General features: G+C 41.4%; 1 non-coding gene across 1 annotated transcript in view; it reads left to right on the top strand.

Annotated features, from left to right (window-relative positions):
- The window catches only part of LOC106609476 (uncharacterized), a 57,421-nt gene that overhangs the window by 33,138 nt on the left and 6,747 nt on the right, over positions 1-17,536 (top strand). Inside the window, exons 2-3 of the transcript XR_006770658.1 lie at positions 9,345-9,448; positions 13,748-13,900. This is a non-coding gene — a transcript (uncharacterized protein). The remainder of the gene's footprint in view (positions 1-9,344; positions 9,449-13,747; positions 13,901-17,536) is intronic.

Genomic DNA, 17,536 nt, shown 5'->3' with positions numbered 1-17,536 from the left:
TACGGTTTACTGTGCAATAAAGCAACATATTCAGTTCCATGTTTTCCAGGAAGTGATATATTACAGCTTCAGTTAGTAAGTTATTAAGAGTTGGGTACAGAGTGCTCAGACGATAATTGGCTAACAGGTAGAACAGTCAGTCTCTGTGGCTAATTAAAGGCATTAAATAATCACCTGTCTCTTCTCGCCTGTCCTTGGTACAGAAATGAGAAGTTTCATCAAGCCTCCTAAAAATAGAGTGCTCCCTCGCTCTGACGCCTCACTTTTCACCTTCTCTTTCTCATCAAAGAGGAGCTCAGCGCACCCGAGCACGGCTTAGACACTCTATTCATGTTTCCTCTCGCTTATTGGCTTCCGTTAATCCGAGGTAGGAATTTTTGGTTTCCGATCACACCAAGTTAGGCTAAGAAAATTGAGCCTGTGACTTTGAATGCGGGATGCGGGCCCCGGGGGATAGATTGTGTCTTTATTTAACAGTACAGTATCTTAACTTTAAAGGCCCAGTGCAGTCAAAAATGTGATTTATATATATTTCCACATTATGAGGTTGAAATAATGCTGTGAAAATGATGATTAAGGACCCTTTAGTGTAATAGCTATTTGGAAAGAGCGGCTGAAATTTGTCTGTTTTGGAGGGATGGAGTTTGGCTTGCCTGCTGTCATCAAATTAGTTAATAGACCAATAAGAAAGAGTTCCAAACCATTCTGCCAATAACAGCTAGTTTTCAGTTTTCCCCTCCCCACTCAGACTACTCTCAGACAGTCCTAGTAAAATTCTTGCTTGAGAAACTGCTCTTTGCTAAGCAATTTGTATTTCTTTTTGACCATTTTAATTGAAAACAATCACAGTAAGGTGCCTAATTGTTACCCAGAAATGATTTGATATTGAGATAAAAATGGCTGCACTGGACCTTTATAGGGAATGTCGTTTTAGTCACAACAGATGGAGTCTGAGGTAACAACGGTTTAGAGGTGTGTTAAACAGCCAAGCCCATGAACACAATTCTACTATGACATATAAACAAAGTCAGTGCATTAACACTGGTGAAACATGTCATCCCGAGGTGTCTGGAACTAAATTAGTTCTCAGCTCTCCTGTCCAATCGCATCAACAGCTCCTTAAATTACATGTAATATTAGGCTTGTTTAAACCAAATCACTGCTACAGGTGTGAATGTGCCTCAGCATCTGTGTACCCGCCAGCTCTCCCAAGGGTCTCGATTGAAGGTCACTTTCCCTAGTGGGCAAAGTTGGATGTGACGTCATCATGACAGTTCCTGGTTGCAATGATGTCATAACGACAGTTTTTGTTGTAATGACGTCATGATTGAAAACAAGAGGGGTGTTCAGGTTTCTTATTTGTCCCAAATTAGCGTCCTAGCTGCATCACCCACGTGGATGCTACAAAACAATGGTGGTGGATCAGGAACGGTACCCTTTACTGTGTCCTTTATGAGCCCCATCTTGTAATTGCAGATAACAGGTCACATTTCATTGTCTTTTGTTCTAAGAAGAATCAATGCAACCCCTGTCTTGTGGTGATTCTGCGTTGATTCCCATACGGTGGTTAAGTGTTTGTGAAAAGCGGCCTACCTTAAAAGGTCAGACCACTTGGCACCCTCAGTTTGTTTTATATGTTGCTACTGCACCTCAAGCAAATACTGGGGGAAAACACTCCGAAGCCTAGGTGGTTCTATACAAGAATAAATTACAGTGTTTTGGTGTCTAATGCTAGCACACAGCATGTATACACATAGTCTACATACACGCATGCACGCGCAAATGCACACATATACACACCCACGGCCTCACACACTACAGGCATGGCCACGTGCACACTCCTGCACGCACACCTTCCGTAACAATCTGCATCATTCACCATGATTGGATAATTCAAGTGGCTCTCCGTTTTTGACATGTTGTCAAGTGCCAGATCTTTGAAGTCATTTGCTCCCTGCTGAACAGCTAGGACCTATTCACCCTGCAGCACTAAGGCATAATGTGGTGCCACTTCTCTATGGCAGCATCCCAAACGGCCCCCTAGTCCCTACATACTGCACTACTTTTGACAAGAGCCCTATGTAATATAGGCCTGTAGGGGATAGGGTGCCGTTTGGGACGTAGCCTATGTTCCCTACCCAATACACTGCTTTCTCTCTGTAGCATCGTCTTCTGGGATTAGGTTGTAAGGGGATGGAAACATTGCTTTAAAAAATATTGCACATGAATATTTCAAACGGCTGCCTTAGCATGTCAATAGCCGTAACGAGTGTTGCACTTCTGAAGAGAGAATGGTAAAGAGTGACGAGAGGGGAAATATGCTGCATACACTTAGGGAAGACATCCCACATTATACCCTCATCTATTGACATTCATGATACATGTTATTGTAATAGTGTAATTCATACAGCGGTGCAGCCCAAAGGCCTTATCATAAATAAATGACAAAAGCATAATAAAGCAATACGATTAAACATAAAGGATAATATAAAGACGAGAAAAATGCCAAATCAAAACCAATACATTTTATGACAGACACTGAAGACAGTGGTGATATGTGGTTAGATAAAAGGACCCAAATATTTCAAGGCTCTAACTCTTTGAGACTGGTGGAGACCAGTGTCTGAATTGCACAGGAAGTCTAATATGTCTGTTTGCTCAGACATCGCCAGCCTGGGTGGCGGTGCGGATGCTGCATATAAATAACACAAACCTCATCAGGTCATTACTAATACAGGCAGGTGATGCACATTTCCTCTGCGGATGCGACAAAGGTCACCCACAACAATAATCACCACTTCATCAATATCAGCTGTGCACGTAAGAAATGTCCCGAGGAGGTAGGCCTAATGTGGTATTGTGTGTAGATGGAAAAAAAGTAAGTAATATTACCATTGTTATCAAGTCTGACAAGACCAATATGCGTTAAAGAAAAATAGCTCTTGCTGGGTTCTTTACAGTTATTTCAGTCGCATCAATCAAGAAGACAAACTTAATAGAACGTACAAAAGGGCATAACTAGCGAACGTAAACGGCAGAACTCAAAGACGTTATTTCATAGTTCCCCCCTATATTCATCTCTCTCTGATCAATCTTTTCATGTGGAAGTTATTATTGGGTAGCAGTCAAGGAGCCCATCCTGTATGACTACTTCCTGTACTACCCTTCATTAAAGTAAACACTCAAAAGATATGCAATGCCTTACTACTAAAATGTTTAGACCACATTCATTCATAATTCATAAAGCCTCGGCTAAGAGAGCAATTACGGTCCATATCAAAATAAAATAGACCATTGTACTATGACCTCATAACTCATAGGAGGAGGAAGTGTGAAAAGGAGAGCAAGAGAGGCAGCCATCCAATCCATTGGTGTGAATGCACTGGTTTCTCCTGACTGGTAATAGTGCCAGAGTGAACTTGATGGGAAACGGATTGAAATATCACACTGACCCCCGTACGCCTGTCCGAGACGGGGTTGAATGTTGCAGCCTGCTACGTTTATGAGCTTGCCCTCTTAAATGGCTTCACATCTCCGATGTGTGATTACGGAAGGTGTCATTACGGAAGGTCATTATGACGGTCACCACTCGGAAAGGGCACTCAGCGTTGGTGTCTGGTAACAAGTGAACACTTGGAAGTGAAAACTTTTTGAAAGGGTTCAAAACTGAAGTCAGGTCATGCATTTAGGGGTCCCTGCATTTTCATGTCAGTTACTTACTGTATATTGGGAGGCTTCTACATGTTGTTTGTGTTTTTCATCTCTGCCGGACATGCATTGCAATTTCCATTAGCCAGAGTGACCCGGTTAGCTCAAGATAGACATTGAACCAGAGAATATTTTGTGACAGGGTTTGGTGATTTTGTTGATAGTTTTGACCTAAAAATCATAGACTGTTATGACTGGTGTCACGTCTCGTTTACATTCACATTAAAGCAGGATCATGAAAAGTGGTTGGTGTGACAGAGGGGAAAAAGCATTACTTTCGCTTCATACTGTCAGTGGAGAACATCTGTGTAGCAGAGATGCTTGTTCTGTGACCGTGCAATCGGCCCACTGCAGCTGTCCGAGGTGACAGTCCCTGTCACGGTCGAAGAAAAGAGAGAAAGAGAGGGGGGGAGAGGGGGAGTGAGAGAGAGACGAGAGAGATAATCCCTGTATCAAATCCAGCTCCAGAGACAGAGAGGAAAGTCCAGGTTTTTGCAGTTTAACGATTTCACTCCCTTGCCTGCCAATCTCTCCATCCAGAGCTTTGTCTGTCTCCCACGCCACCCTCTCCTTCACTTTATTACACTGAGGCTTTTATCATATGTTGGGCCATGTCTATAGGAATAAAAGCCTATGTTTGTTCGCCGAATGTGTCAGGGCTCTTTGTTGTCATGGCCTCACAAATCCCTCTGTCGGTTACTGTGGGTCGTCTCAAAGAGGTTTGCACAGTACAGTGGTGTAGGAATAGCTCTCATCATGCGTGGCTTAACTGTGTAATAGCTTTTGCAACTTCAGCAGATCTTACTTACTATAATGGCTCCACCATTACTGTACCATCAGAGTCTCCTCTCCTGTATGGCCTCTTTCTTTGCTAATAGGGCCCTTACTTTTTTCCACTATGTAAATACAGATGTAGGATCTTAATTTGATCTTCCTGTTGCAAGAGAACTGTCCTGCAATACAGGAAATGTAAAACTTGTAATGTATTTGAGGTATAAAAAGGCTTCTGAAGATAGTAATTTCCACTTTGAAATGTATCAAGCCCCACAAAAATGTCCATTCATTATAATCCACATAATAATTCACATTTCCTGTTGCGGCAGGATTATTTTCCTGCTGTTGCAAACTGGCTCAAATTAACATCCTACGTCTGTAAGTCTTGATGAATAAATGTATTCCCTTCCTGAGTTCTTTCCTCTTTAGAGTATGTATGTAGGCCAAGGTCGATGGAGTCTTTTGTCCACATTATGAAAACTATTATAGATTGGTCCTTCAAGGCTGGGATATGAGTGACATATGTGTTACGCGGCAAAATATTTTTAGGTTTAACAAATAGGACAGAATGATTTGACATGTATCCCGTTGATACAGTCTGTCTTCACAAGGGAATACAGTTTTTCCACTATCTCTTCCCCTTGGCAAACGTGGTCTTAGATTTCAGCCCCACTCTTAAATTATTGAATCTCAAGTTTCTTAAAAAGCAACCTAGTTATGCCATCCATCCCTGACAAAAGTAGCAGCAGCTTGACCCATTGGCTGTGAGAACACTCCATCGCTTGTCTTTGTTCTTGTATCAGCCTGAATAGACTTACTGATGCAAACACTCACTCTGGGTTGAAAGAGATCTTGGTATGTTGCCCTGTCTGTAGAGTGCCAGCATCTCGCTTTTACCTCAGGTCAGAACCCATCACTGTCTGTCCATGGGGAAGGCTGACCTACGACCTTCTCCTCACCACAACGGCACAGGGGGAACTTATCAAAGTCTGTGAACACGACCTCGCTCTCCACAGATCAGCCAAGGAGCTCGGCAGAATCTAGTAATGATTTTGGGGAATAGGCTAACATTCAGTGGAAGGCTGACCATAACCCCTCAGGAAACTAAAAAGATTTGGCATGGGTCCTGAGATCCTCAAAAGGTTCTACAGCTGCAACATCGAGAGCATCCTGACTGGTTGCATCACTGCCTGGTACGGCAATTGCTCGGCCTTCATCCAGGACCTCTACACCAGGCAGTGTCAGAGGAAGGCCCTAAAAATTGTCAAAGACCCCAGACACCCCTGTCATAGACTGTTCCCTCTACTACCGCATGGCAAGCGGTGCTGGTGTGCCAAGTCTAGGACAAAAGGCTTCTCATCAGTTTTTACCCCCAAGCCATAAGACTCCTGAACAGGTAATCAAATGACTACCGGTCTATTTGCATTGTGTCCTGCCACCCACCACCCGCCAACCCCTCTTTACGCTACTGCTACTCTGTTCATCATATATGCATAGTCACTTTAACCATATCTACATGTACATACTACCTCAACCTACCTACCTAACCGGTGTCTGTATGTAGCCTCAATACTTTTACAGCCTCGCTACTGTTTTTCACTGTCTTTTTACTGTTGTTTTTATTTCTTTACTTATTGTTCACCTAATACTTTTTTTTGCACTGTTGGTTAGAGCCTGTAAGTAAGCATTTCACTGTAAGGTCTACACCTGTTGTATTCGGCGCACGTGACAAATAAACTTTGATTTGATTTGAACCACATGCTGACCTAATGACCTGTTGGAACCACAGTGAGGACCAGCCTCGTAAAGCAGTTCATCGTAGCTTGTGGATAGGAATGAATCACATGGTCTTCATCCAATCACAGTTGGCCTATTTAGTAATACTATTCAATCTAACCAATAATTGTACTCCAGAGTATTTGGTGTTATGAGGCAAATACTCACTTCACTGCTAGCAGTGGCAATGTTCTCATATCAAACCCATGCATTATGACACAGTTTCAGATATTTATCAACAATATAGTAATTAACATGAATATGTGCAAAAACAGCATAATTACATAAATCATATTTGCATTAGTAATTGTTGGCGCTCAATGAAGACACGTGTTATTGCTGCTCATTAAACAGTAACAGCATTTAACATCCAACACCTGACTTTATGAAAACCTGCTAAATATAGATATTATTACATTAAAAAGGTAATACCGCGTATTTACATCTTATTAATGCAACATAATATAGCCTTTTATACCTTTTATATTATAATTTAATGAAATCAAAATATACAGTCAATTCCCTTATTTTTCATTGCACTCACTTCAGCTAATTTTACATATAGATCAGCTATGTATGCACGTTTCTTCTGTGTGGGAAAACTCTTTTTGAAGTGGTCCTTCCATAGCCAATGCAACCGCTCCCCTCTGCAAGGTCAAGTTGAGTCTTTTGAAAGGCTGCTCATTGGTCTGTACCTATTCAATTTGTTTCAGAGAGAGAAGTCAATAGAATAGGAAGGGGCATACGAACAGAAAAGGAAACATTTTTCTTGCTTCATTCAGTTTTAAACGAATGCACTTTGTACTCTTGAAAGAAAATCAAATCTACACTCCATAGGCCATACATCGAACAACAGACCTTACTGCTACAGAGATATAATGGGAGAAAAGTCCCATTCCAAATGAATTTGAACACGGATATCAATTCAGGCAAACCACTGAGGTGGCACGAGTGAACAATACTATGTTCTTCAAATTAACAATTTTAATAGAGGTATTGTATCATTAATATCAGCACACATCCATAGATTAGAGGCAGAAGAAAAAGAAACTCATCCTCACAAACCATATTTTAATTATACAGTACATTTCTCTGTGGTTTATTCCTGTTCGGTTTGTTTTTGCTCTCCTCTAAACTTTTGTGTGATATTTGTGTTTTGTGCCTGCAGCAATCAGTGGCATACATTATGCATATTTCCTCTGGGTCTATTCTGTGACAAAATCCATGCATTAAACATGAAGTTGTATTTGAATAAAACACACAAATTAGAACGTGATGCTTGCACTTTGACACTATCTTAACTCGAAAATAAGTGTGAGTCTCCTCCTTTCTGTCTAAAACTACAGTACAATTAAAAATAGTAATTTCACACAATGGTGATGTGGAATATGGAGGTAACTCAAATCCCACTGCTTGAAGTGGGACTGTTATTATCTGCACCCTTTCATAGTTTCCCTTGCAATCAAAAGGCTTTGCAAGAATACTAATAATGCACAAAATGGTTCTTTACTTCACAGACTTATGCTTTCTCAGAGAAACCCCTCATGTGAGGTAGTGGTATATGTGAGTGTTCAGGGAGGAGTGAAGATTTAGGAAGGGGATGAATAGTTTGCTAAATCAACACTTTCACTGATCCCTCATGATTATCGGAATAATTTTGAACAGTCAGTGAACAAGGTGAAAAATGGGGTTGTTGACTAGAAAGAGGTTAATAATGTGTTTGTTTGTGCTGTGCATGGCTGATATACTGGCACAGTTATGCAGCGTCATAGTAACATCCACTTATTATGGGAGACGTGGAATGAACAGTACATTTTACAAATCTTGCATTGAAAAATGTCATCCTGTGCAAGGCCACAATGGCAGCTCAGTGCTGTATTAGAATGGTCAGTCTTTTATCTGTTTTGTTGATCGGCCATCTTTTAATCACTATTTCCGCACTCAAAGGCCAGCTCCCGTTTCATGATTGCAAAAATAAAATGAACTACATGAATAATCTGATAATCCCTATGAGAGATACGCAATCTATATGTCAATGATCGAGGTGGAGAAAGACGGGGGATGGTGAAATTAAAGGGGTAGACGAAGCATGTAACTGTCTCTGCCTCATGGCATCTGATACCTCGCCTCTTCCAGTAATTACTGCACCACTTGTGTCTTGTGTTCGAAATTTGATCATTTCCTGTCAAGGATAGCAAGCAATGCCAAATGGTTTATGTATTCCGTCCCAATCTCAACCACACTTCATTAGGGAGAAAAGAGTGCAGGGCCCAGGGTAAGGCAGAAGGAATGGATTAATTCTGAATAGAAGAACCCAGGCTCCTCTCTCGTCTCCTCCCTGTGTGGAGCCACAGCCCACGGGCCTCTGCCCTACTGCCCTACTGAAATGGTGAGGGCCTGTGTGGGGGTGGCAGAGGGCCTCACCTGCTCTGAGTGGCCCTTTGGCTCCGTCATAGAGAGAGAGAGAGAGAGAGAGAGAGAGAGAGAGTTCATTAGGAAATATGGTAGAGACGGAGGTAAAGCAAGTGAATGAAACTAGAGAAGGGATGGGCAGAAAAAGATAGAGGGGGTAAATGAAGGTGGAGATGAGTAGTTGACTAGTGTATAGGCTTCCGGTCAGCAGAGGTTGGCCAGATGTCTGATGCAATTTAAAGCACATCTCCTACAACACAGGAGAAGACACTACTAGATGGACACTTGTTGTGCCTTTCTTGGAAGTGGATTTGAAAAGGCAGGAGCAGAATGAATGTGAACCATGGGACATCAATAGTCAAATGTCTTCCTCTTTTCGCACTGATCCAAATAGACACGATTGGTAAAAGTAATATGGCAGAAACCAACGGAATGATTTTCTTTCACCTGTTCAGTTGTTACAGATCAACGTTGATGAATAATAGCTATGTGGAGAGTGGAAGTCTCTTAAGACCACTGAGACGCAACGGTCATGTTTTGGATGACCTAAATGCCTAACGTGCGAGATGCTGAAGTAGACAATGGGATGCTTGTGTATAAGTGTATAACCATTGTTAAAACAAACTAAGTGTAGCCGTGCATCTCTCTTCACCCTCTCTGTTTTTCTCTCGCAGGATGAGTGAGAGACACACACAGCAAGGAAGTAAAGGGGTTCTACTTCTAATGGTCTGCATGGTGACTCTGCTGGAGATGGCCAGACCAACAGAAGGTGTCAGAGGTAAGGACAGTACGGTACACCTGTAAGAAGGGGCGTGTTATGATGAGCGTCTGTTGGCTGTCATGGACAAAGTGGAGCATGCTCATTGCATTTTTTTACGCTCATTTTGGCAGATGCCTACTGTATATGCACTGAGTGTACAAAACAGTATGAACAGACTGACCAGGTGAATCCAGGTGAAAGCTATGATCCCTTATTGATGCCACTTGTTAAATCCACTTCAATCAGTGTAGATGAAGGGGAGAAGACAGGTTAAAGAAGGATTTTTATGCCTTGAGACAATTGAGACATTAATTGTTTATGTGTGCCATTTAGAGGGTGAATGGGCAAGACAGAATATTTAAGTGCCTTTGAACGGGGCATGGTACTGTAGTAGGTGCCAGGCGGACCGATGGCATGCTTTCAACACCTTGTAGAGTCCATGCCTCAACGAATTTAGGCTGTTGTGAGGGCAAAAGGGGGTGCAACTACATTCATCTTGCTAGTTTAGATGATGTCTGATCTCTGAGCCTTCACATTATAATACCTTTATATAGCCTATAGTATGCCTAGATGTTTTATCTTAGGTAATAGATGATTAAATGCACCTGATGTTCCATCGAAAAAGGATTGTGTGATAGGGATTAAATGTGTGAAAGAGATGGAATTCAAAATAGTTCCCTTGTCTTGTTAAGACTGTTGACATGCTGGGACACCACTAGAACATCACTAGAACCCAGTCAGATCAATTATGGCATCTCAGTAACATTACAAGTGTGGGGCAACTCGAATGTTTTAGCCTCATTGTTTTCAACACTGAGAACCTCACTGACAATCCACTGTCGCAGATAATTGGCAATGTGATTCCGTAGACATGCAGGGTGGCCATTCGTGGACATGACAGAAAATATTTAGCTTTCTTCTGTCTGTCGACCAATTAAAGTAGGGCATGGGCCTCCAGCATGTGGCTTTTGATTGGCAGCGATCCTTACTCAAGGCGCTCATCAGGAATTGGATCAGAATAATCTCGCACACGTTCAATTTCTATCTGATAGCTTCAGCAGCCCTCTAATTTCCCTCGGGTGTTATTTCTGTTGCTGTAAACCTGTTATCATTCCAGGGATGAAATCAATCCAGAACACGTTCAAAGTCGAAGAAAAAAAAATATTCCCAGAGAACACAAGAAGAAAAATAAATTATACCATTGAAAAAAAGAACCACCCTAAGTAAATATTGTTGGTTTCGGCAAGCAAAGAAATTGATTTTCTAATGCACTTTGTGTCCTATTTGAGTGCTCGCAATACTTTTTTATATTAGTGGCTTCTGTCAGCAAAAAGCTGCATAAATTTGTATATCTTCAAAACAACTCTTCCCTCTTTGCGCTTTGACGTGTTGGCTTTAATTTGCTGAGATGTGCAGGAAGAGTGATCTGCCTCGCCTTCCGAGTTGCTCTCTCTGGTTCACCTTGTATTTGCCATTGTATTGAGTTGTTTACACGGTCAAGGTGCAATACTGGAGAGGCACAACAAGAGCACTTGACCCTATGGGCACTCCTACCGGATACACATCCTTGGAATAAGATGTCCAAGGACCTTTACAATCCTTATCACTACAATGATCCACTGTCCTTGTAAAGTCAATGGAGGAATGTTTCTGATCATCTATATTTTTCCTAGTATTGATCCAATGAGAAAACACTGGACACATACAATTAGCACTTAGACTAAACATATCGCTTTAGTTTGTCCAATTACTGTCATAGACCATTAGCGCATTGCAATAAAATGTACAATGAAGCATGGTCTCACTCCAAAGGTTTACGACCTATTCAGCCTACTTAAAAACATTGTGAGAATGTCCTTATCCCCCCATTATACTGGAGCAATTCTATTTGAATTATGGGCAACCCAGAACGAGGATCCTATTATGTCTGTAAGTGCATTTTATCTTCTTTGTCGATTTCCAGTGTTTGTTGGGAAATCCGTTGGCTGGTAACAGTGCAAATGGATTGCCAAAAAAATTAACATTGTTCTTTTCCTCAAGAGCACAGTTCCCAACCATTTGGGAGTCTTATTTATTTTTATTTTTTTCCTGAAACAGCACAATCAATACTTCTTGGTGAGGAATAGATCAGCAATTGCATTGCCCTCGGAAAATACATTTGATTTCACTTCTTAATCTGATTTGTGGAATGCCTTGAGGATTTCACTACACAGACTGTCCGCTTCAGTGGAGCCCTGCAATAAAATGTATCTTATGTGTTCACGACCAATTTACATGATAAAAACGATAAGAAACGTTTCTATCTATGGCTCAAGCTTTACGGATGTCAGATGCAGAACACCATAAGGATCAATGATTTGAAAAGCTATTTTTGCCGCTGGTTGTCTTCACTTGCGCTATTGCTAAAATTGCATATTCAGAATTGATTTGAAGGTTAAAAAAAATCGAGACATTCTGTACTGTACATCTGAGACCGGCCTGGCCAAAAGCCTCTCAAACAGAGAGAAATAATGGCTATATAAAAAGTGAATATAATCATGAACTGTAGTGTTGGTACCACTTTCCTAACACGGACCCAGAGAATCAATTTGTAGTCAGTGCATAGCAATTACATGGGTCACCAGTTCTTCATCACCTTGGAATATGCTTTTCACCAGTGTATAAAGCCACTCACTCCTTTCCCATGCACCGGCCCAGCAGGGAAAGGCGCTTCTCTGGGACTCTGGGAAAAGACTCATTCCCAAGTACATAAAAAAACCTCTGTTTCATAGCAGGACAGCACAGTGGTCATACGGCTAGAGCTCCAAATCTACTCAAAAAAAAACTATTCCTCTCTGTGTGCAGCGTGGCGCTACTTTTACATAGATCTAAGCAACGCCGGCAGAAACGTATTTGTCTTTCATATCTTTTTTGATACGACTAGAGTGTGAGTCAAACTCCCGCTACGTTCAAGCGATTGCTCCTCAGTTATTTTGATGTATGAGCAGGGACAGGGGGGACGGCGATAGCAGAAGCGCTATAAAAACTTGTGTATTATCAAAAAAGAGCTCCGCCTCCCTCCTTTTCACTTCCTGCTTGTCTTTTGATCTATAGGCCTATACCTAACACCTCTCTATAACATGGCACGACTACTCATCTGCTTGAACTCCTGACAGTTAGTGTGAGGAATCTCACCTGAGCAATAATACTCTTATCTGCTACTGTGAGTTCATCAACCACTGCATTCAGTTTGATCGAAGCCATTGGAAACATTCAAATGTTATTGATTGAGGTGTGATTCTTTCACATTGTGTCCCAGTGATGGTGGTGTTGAGGATGTTACTTTAGGTGTTGATGCAGCTGCAATACAGTCGACTCAATACCCTACCTCCTCCTACGACATTTCTGCCTAATTGAAAAAAAGAAAATAACATAACAAGGCATGCAAAAGCAATGTAATGAAATAAGCTTGGCTGGCTTCACTGGTATAAAGTACAGCAATCAGTGGGAAGGTTCCACAGCACTTTTCATTTGTTGTTTACCAAGTGAGCAATAACTGCCTCTGCAGAAGGACGGACTCCTCGTGAAAATGTCACATGTAATTAAAAGAGCAGGAAGCAGCACAGTCTCTAAATAATTCAGACAATGTAGCCTGAGCTGTAAATTGGCTCAAAATACAGCAACTCCTAAGATAGGTATTTTTCAATTGTTTTTTGAATGGCAGAATAGCCTACTAATTCCTCGGCTGATACTTGCGGTTAAAAACTGTTTTAAAGCTTAATTGGAGTTATTCTGTACCTTCAGGGTTTGGATACCGCATAAGTATTTGGGAGCCTCCCTTAACAGGTATATTTTATTTATTTTACCAGGCAAGTCACAAATTCTTATTTTCAATGACAGCCTAGGAGCAGTGGGTTAACTGCCTTGTTCAGGGACAGAACAACGGATTTTTACCTTGTCAGCTCAGGAATTCGATCTTGCAACCTTTCAGTTACACATCCAACACTCTAACCACTAGGCTACCTGCCTTCAGTGTTCTGATTATGTGAACAGGCTGTTAGCCAACCTAATACAAAGTTAACTCTACAATTGATATATAGTAGGCCTACTCTATTGCCTGTTAAAAATGAACGCTTGATTCTAACGTTTTTTGTAGTCACACAGCATAAGTAATACAATAGTATTTGCTTTGTGGCTCTTTTTTCTGTGCTGCACTATGACAAGAACTTGAGTTTTAGGCTATGTGGAAGTACTGTTGCATTATTTTGGTTCTGACAAGCATTTACTGACTTATCAAGTGGCTAATTCTGATTTCATTCTGTTCTATGTTTTCTACAGTGCATCAAGTCAGAACCGGCACTTGTGAGGTTGTGGCGTTGCATCGATGCTGCAACAAGAACAAAATAGAAGAACGCTCCCAAACGGTTAAATGCTCCTGCTTCCCTGGACAAGTGGCCGGGACGACCAGAGCTGCCCCGTCCTGTGTAGATGGTACGTTCCAGCTGAATATTTAATGTGCTATCGATGTGTCATTTTTTGCTGATGGTCTGTTCCACTCGGACTAATAGGAGGAGATTAGGCTGAGATCATCATTAAATCTTTATATTGTGAGCTCGCACCATCTTCCTTAGTGAAACTGCTCTTAAGAATTGTTGTTAATTTTGTAACGCTTCAGACCACAAGGTGCTTAGTCATAGCCATCCACAGAGGCTTCATTTATACTTTGTCTTATACTTAAACTTTACAATGCACTTTACAAGTGTTAAACTGTAATGAAATGTGTTAAACAGTGTTTACCAGAAGTGCTCCTGTGCCATAGTCGTATCCTCATGGGAAATTAGTTTGGTCTCTTGTTTTTCAACCTAAAATTCCTTACATTTAGTGGAGTCTGATGCTTTACAACTCAGTAGTGTCTCTGCCTTTTACAGTAATGGCCTTGCTGAATTGTACTCCTCCTCTCATTCCCTATAGTCTGTAGAACCATGTGGTCCTATTAGAATGAGCTGAACATGCCAAATACACGGCCTTCAGAAAGTATTCATACCCCTTGACTTTTTCCACATTTTGTTGTGTTACAGCCCTTATTTAAAATTAATTAAACTTAGATTTTTTTTGTCACTGGCCTACACAAAATACTCCATAATGTCAAAGCGGAATTATGTTTAAAAAATGCTTTTCAAATTAATAAAACATGAAAAGCTGAAATGTCTTCAGTCAATAAGTATTCAACCCCTTTGTTATGGCAAGTCTAAATACGTTCAGGAGTAAAAGATGTGCTTAACAAGTAACATAATAAGTTGCAAGGACTTTGTGCAATAATAGTGTTTTAGCATGATCTTTGAATGACTACCTCATCTCTGTAAGGTCCCTCAGTCGAGCAGTGAATTTCAAACACAGGTTCAACCACAAAGACCAGGGATGTTTTCCAATACCTCGTAAAGAAGGGTACCTGTTGGTAGATGGGTATAAATGTAAAAAAAGCAGACATTGAATATCCCTTTGAGCATTGTGAAGTTATTAAGTTATTAATTACACTTTGGATGTATCAATACACCCAGTCACTACAAAGATACAGGCATCCTTCTTAACTCAGTTGCCAGAGAGGAAGGAAACCACTCAGGGATTTCACCAGGCCAATGTTGACTTTAAAACAGTTAGAGTTGAATGGCTGTTATAGGAGAAAAGTGAGGATGGGTCAACGACATTGTAGTTACTCCACAATACTAACCTAATTGACAGAGTGAAAAAATGAAGGCCTATACAGAAAGTAATACTGCTAAAAATGTGGCAAAGAAATACATTTTATGTCCTGAATAGAAAGTGTTGTTTGGGGCAAATCCAACACAACACATCATTGAGTACCATTCTTCAAGCATGGTGGTGGCTGCGTCATGTTACGGGTATGCTTGTCATCAGCAATGACTAGGGATTTTTTTTAATGATTAAAAGAAACGGAATAGAGCTAACCACAAGAAAAATCCAAGAGGAAATCCTGGTTCAGTCTGCTTTCCAACAGACACTATGAGACAAATTCAACTTTCAGCAGGACAATAACCTAAACACAAGGCCAAATATACACTGGAGTTGCGTACCAAGATGACATTTAATTTTCCTGAGTTGCCTAGTTACAGTTTTGACTTAAATTGGTTTAAAAATCTATGTCAAGACTTGAAAATGGCTGTCTAGCAAAGATCAACAAGAATGACGTGCAAATACTGTACAATCCAGGTGTGCAAAGCTCTTAGAGACTTACCCAGAAAGACTCAGAGCTGTAATCGCTGCCAAAGGTGATTCTAACATGTATTGACTCAAGGGGTGTGAATCACAGGAGGTTGGTGGCACCTTAATTGGGGAGAACAGGCTCGTGGTAATGACTGGAGCAGAATGCATCAATACACATGGTTTCCAGATGTTTGGTGCCATTCCATTTTCTCCATTCCGGCCATTATTATGAGCCATTCTCCAGTCAGCAGCCTCTACTGGTGTGAATACTTTCTGAAGGCACTGTACCTATAGGACGTGAAAGTAGATGTTGTGAATCTCAGAGCCGTTTCAATGAGTGTTATCTTCAGGCACCCAGATATGTGTTGTCTTTTCCCACCAGAAACCAATTTTACGCCTTCACTGCAACGTTGGGCCCAAGCCCGCTACCGCACAGCAGCGTTACCGGAGTGCCAAGTCTAGGTCCAAGAAGCTTCTAAAAAGCTTCTACCCCCAAGCCATAAGACTCCTGAACATCTAGTCAAATGGCTTCCCAGACTATTCACATTGCCCCCCTCCCTCCTTTACACCGCTGCTACTCTCTGTTGTTATCATCTATGCATAGTCACTTTAATAACTCTACCTACATGTACATATTACCTCAACTAACCGGTGCCCCCACACATTGACTCTGTGCCGGTACCCCCCTGTACAGTGAGGGAAAAAAGTATTTGATCCTGCTGATTTTGTACGTTTGCCCACTGACAAAGAAATGATCAGGCTATAATTTTAATGGTAGGTTTATTTGAACAGTGAGAGACAGAATAACAACAAAAAAAATCCAGAAAAACGCATGTCAAAAATGTTATAAATTGATTTGCATTTTAATGAGGGAAATAAGTATTTGACCCCCTCTCAATCAGAAAGATTTCTGGCTCCCAGGTGTCTTTTATACAGGTAACGAGCTGAGATTAGGAGCACACTCTTAAAGGGAGTGCTCCTAATCTCAGTTTGTTACCTGTATAAAAGACACCTGTCCACAGAAGCAATCAATCAGATTCCAAACTCTCCACCATGGCCAAGACCAAAGAGCTCTCCAAGGATGTCAGGGACAAGATTGTAGACCTACACAAGGCTGGAATGGGCTACAAGACCATCGCCAAGCAGCTTGGTGAGAAGGTGACAACAGTTGGTGTGATTATTCGTAAATGGAAGAAACAAAATAACTGTCAATCTCCCTCGGCCTGGGGCTGGCTCCATGCAAGATCTCACCTCATGGAGTTGCAATGATCATGAGAACGGTGAGGAATCAGCCCAGATCTACATGGGAGGATCTTGTCAATGATCTCAAGGCAGCTGGGACCATAGTCACCAAGAAAACAATTGGTAACACACTACGCCGTGAAGGACTGAAATCCTGCAGCGCGCGCAAGGTCCCCCTGCTCAAGAAAGCACATGTGCATGCCCGTCTGAAGTTTGCCAATGAACATATGAATGATTCAGAGGACAACTGGGTGAAAGTGTTGTGGTCAGAAGAGACCAAAATTGAGCTTTTTGGCATCAACTCAATTCGCTGTGTTTGGAGGAGGAGGAGGAATGCTGCCTATGACCCCAAGAACACCATCCCCACCGTCAAACATGGAGGTGGAAACATTATGCTTTGGAGGGGGTTTTCTGCTAAGGGGACAGGACAACTTTCACTGTACACCTGTTGTATTTGGCGCATGTGACAAATACAATTTGATTTGATTTGAAGCCAGATTCACCTCCCATTAATACCGTACGACTTAATCCTCAAATTACTGACAGATCAGGGGTATAAGTGGCTGCTCCTTGTTTTGGAGCAATTCTCATGTGTGGCAAGCAGGGAATGTGTTTCTGTGAAATAAGTGTGAAATTAGATATACATTTGATTTATATATGGTG

This window comes from Salmo salar, chromosome ssa07 (assembly GCF_905237065.1).
Source record: "Salmo salar chromosome ssa07, Ssal_v3.1, whole genome shotgun sequence".
NCBI classification, from domain to species: Eukaryota; Metazoa; Chordata; class Actinopteri; order Salmoniformes; family Salmonidae; genus Salmo; species Salmo salar.
The sequence above is the reverse complement of the archived record's forward strand: the minus strand, read 5'-3'. Positions and strand labels throughout refer to the sequence as shown.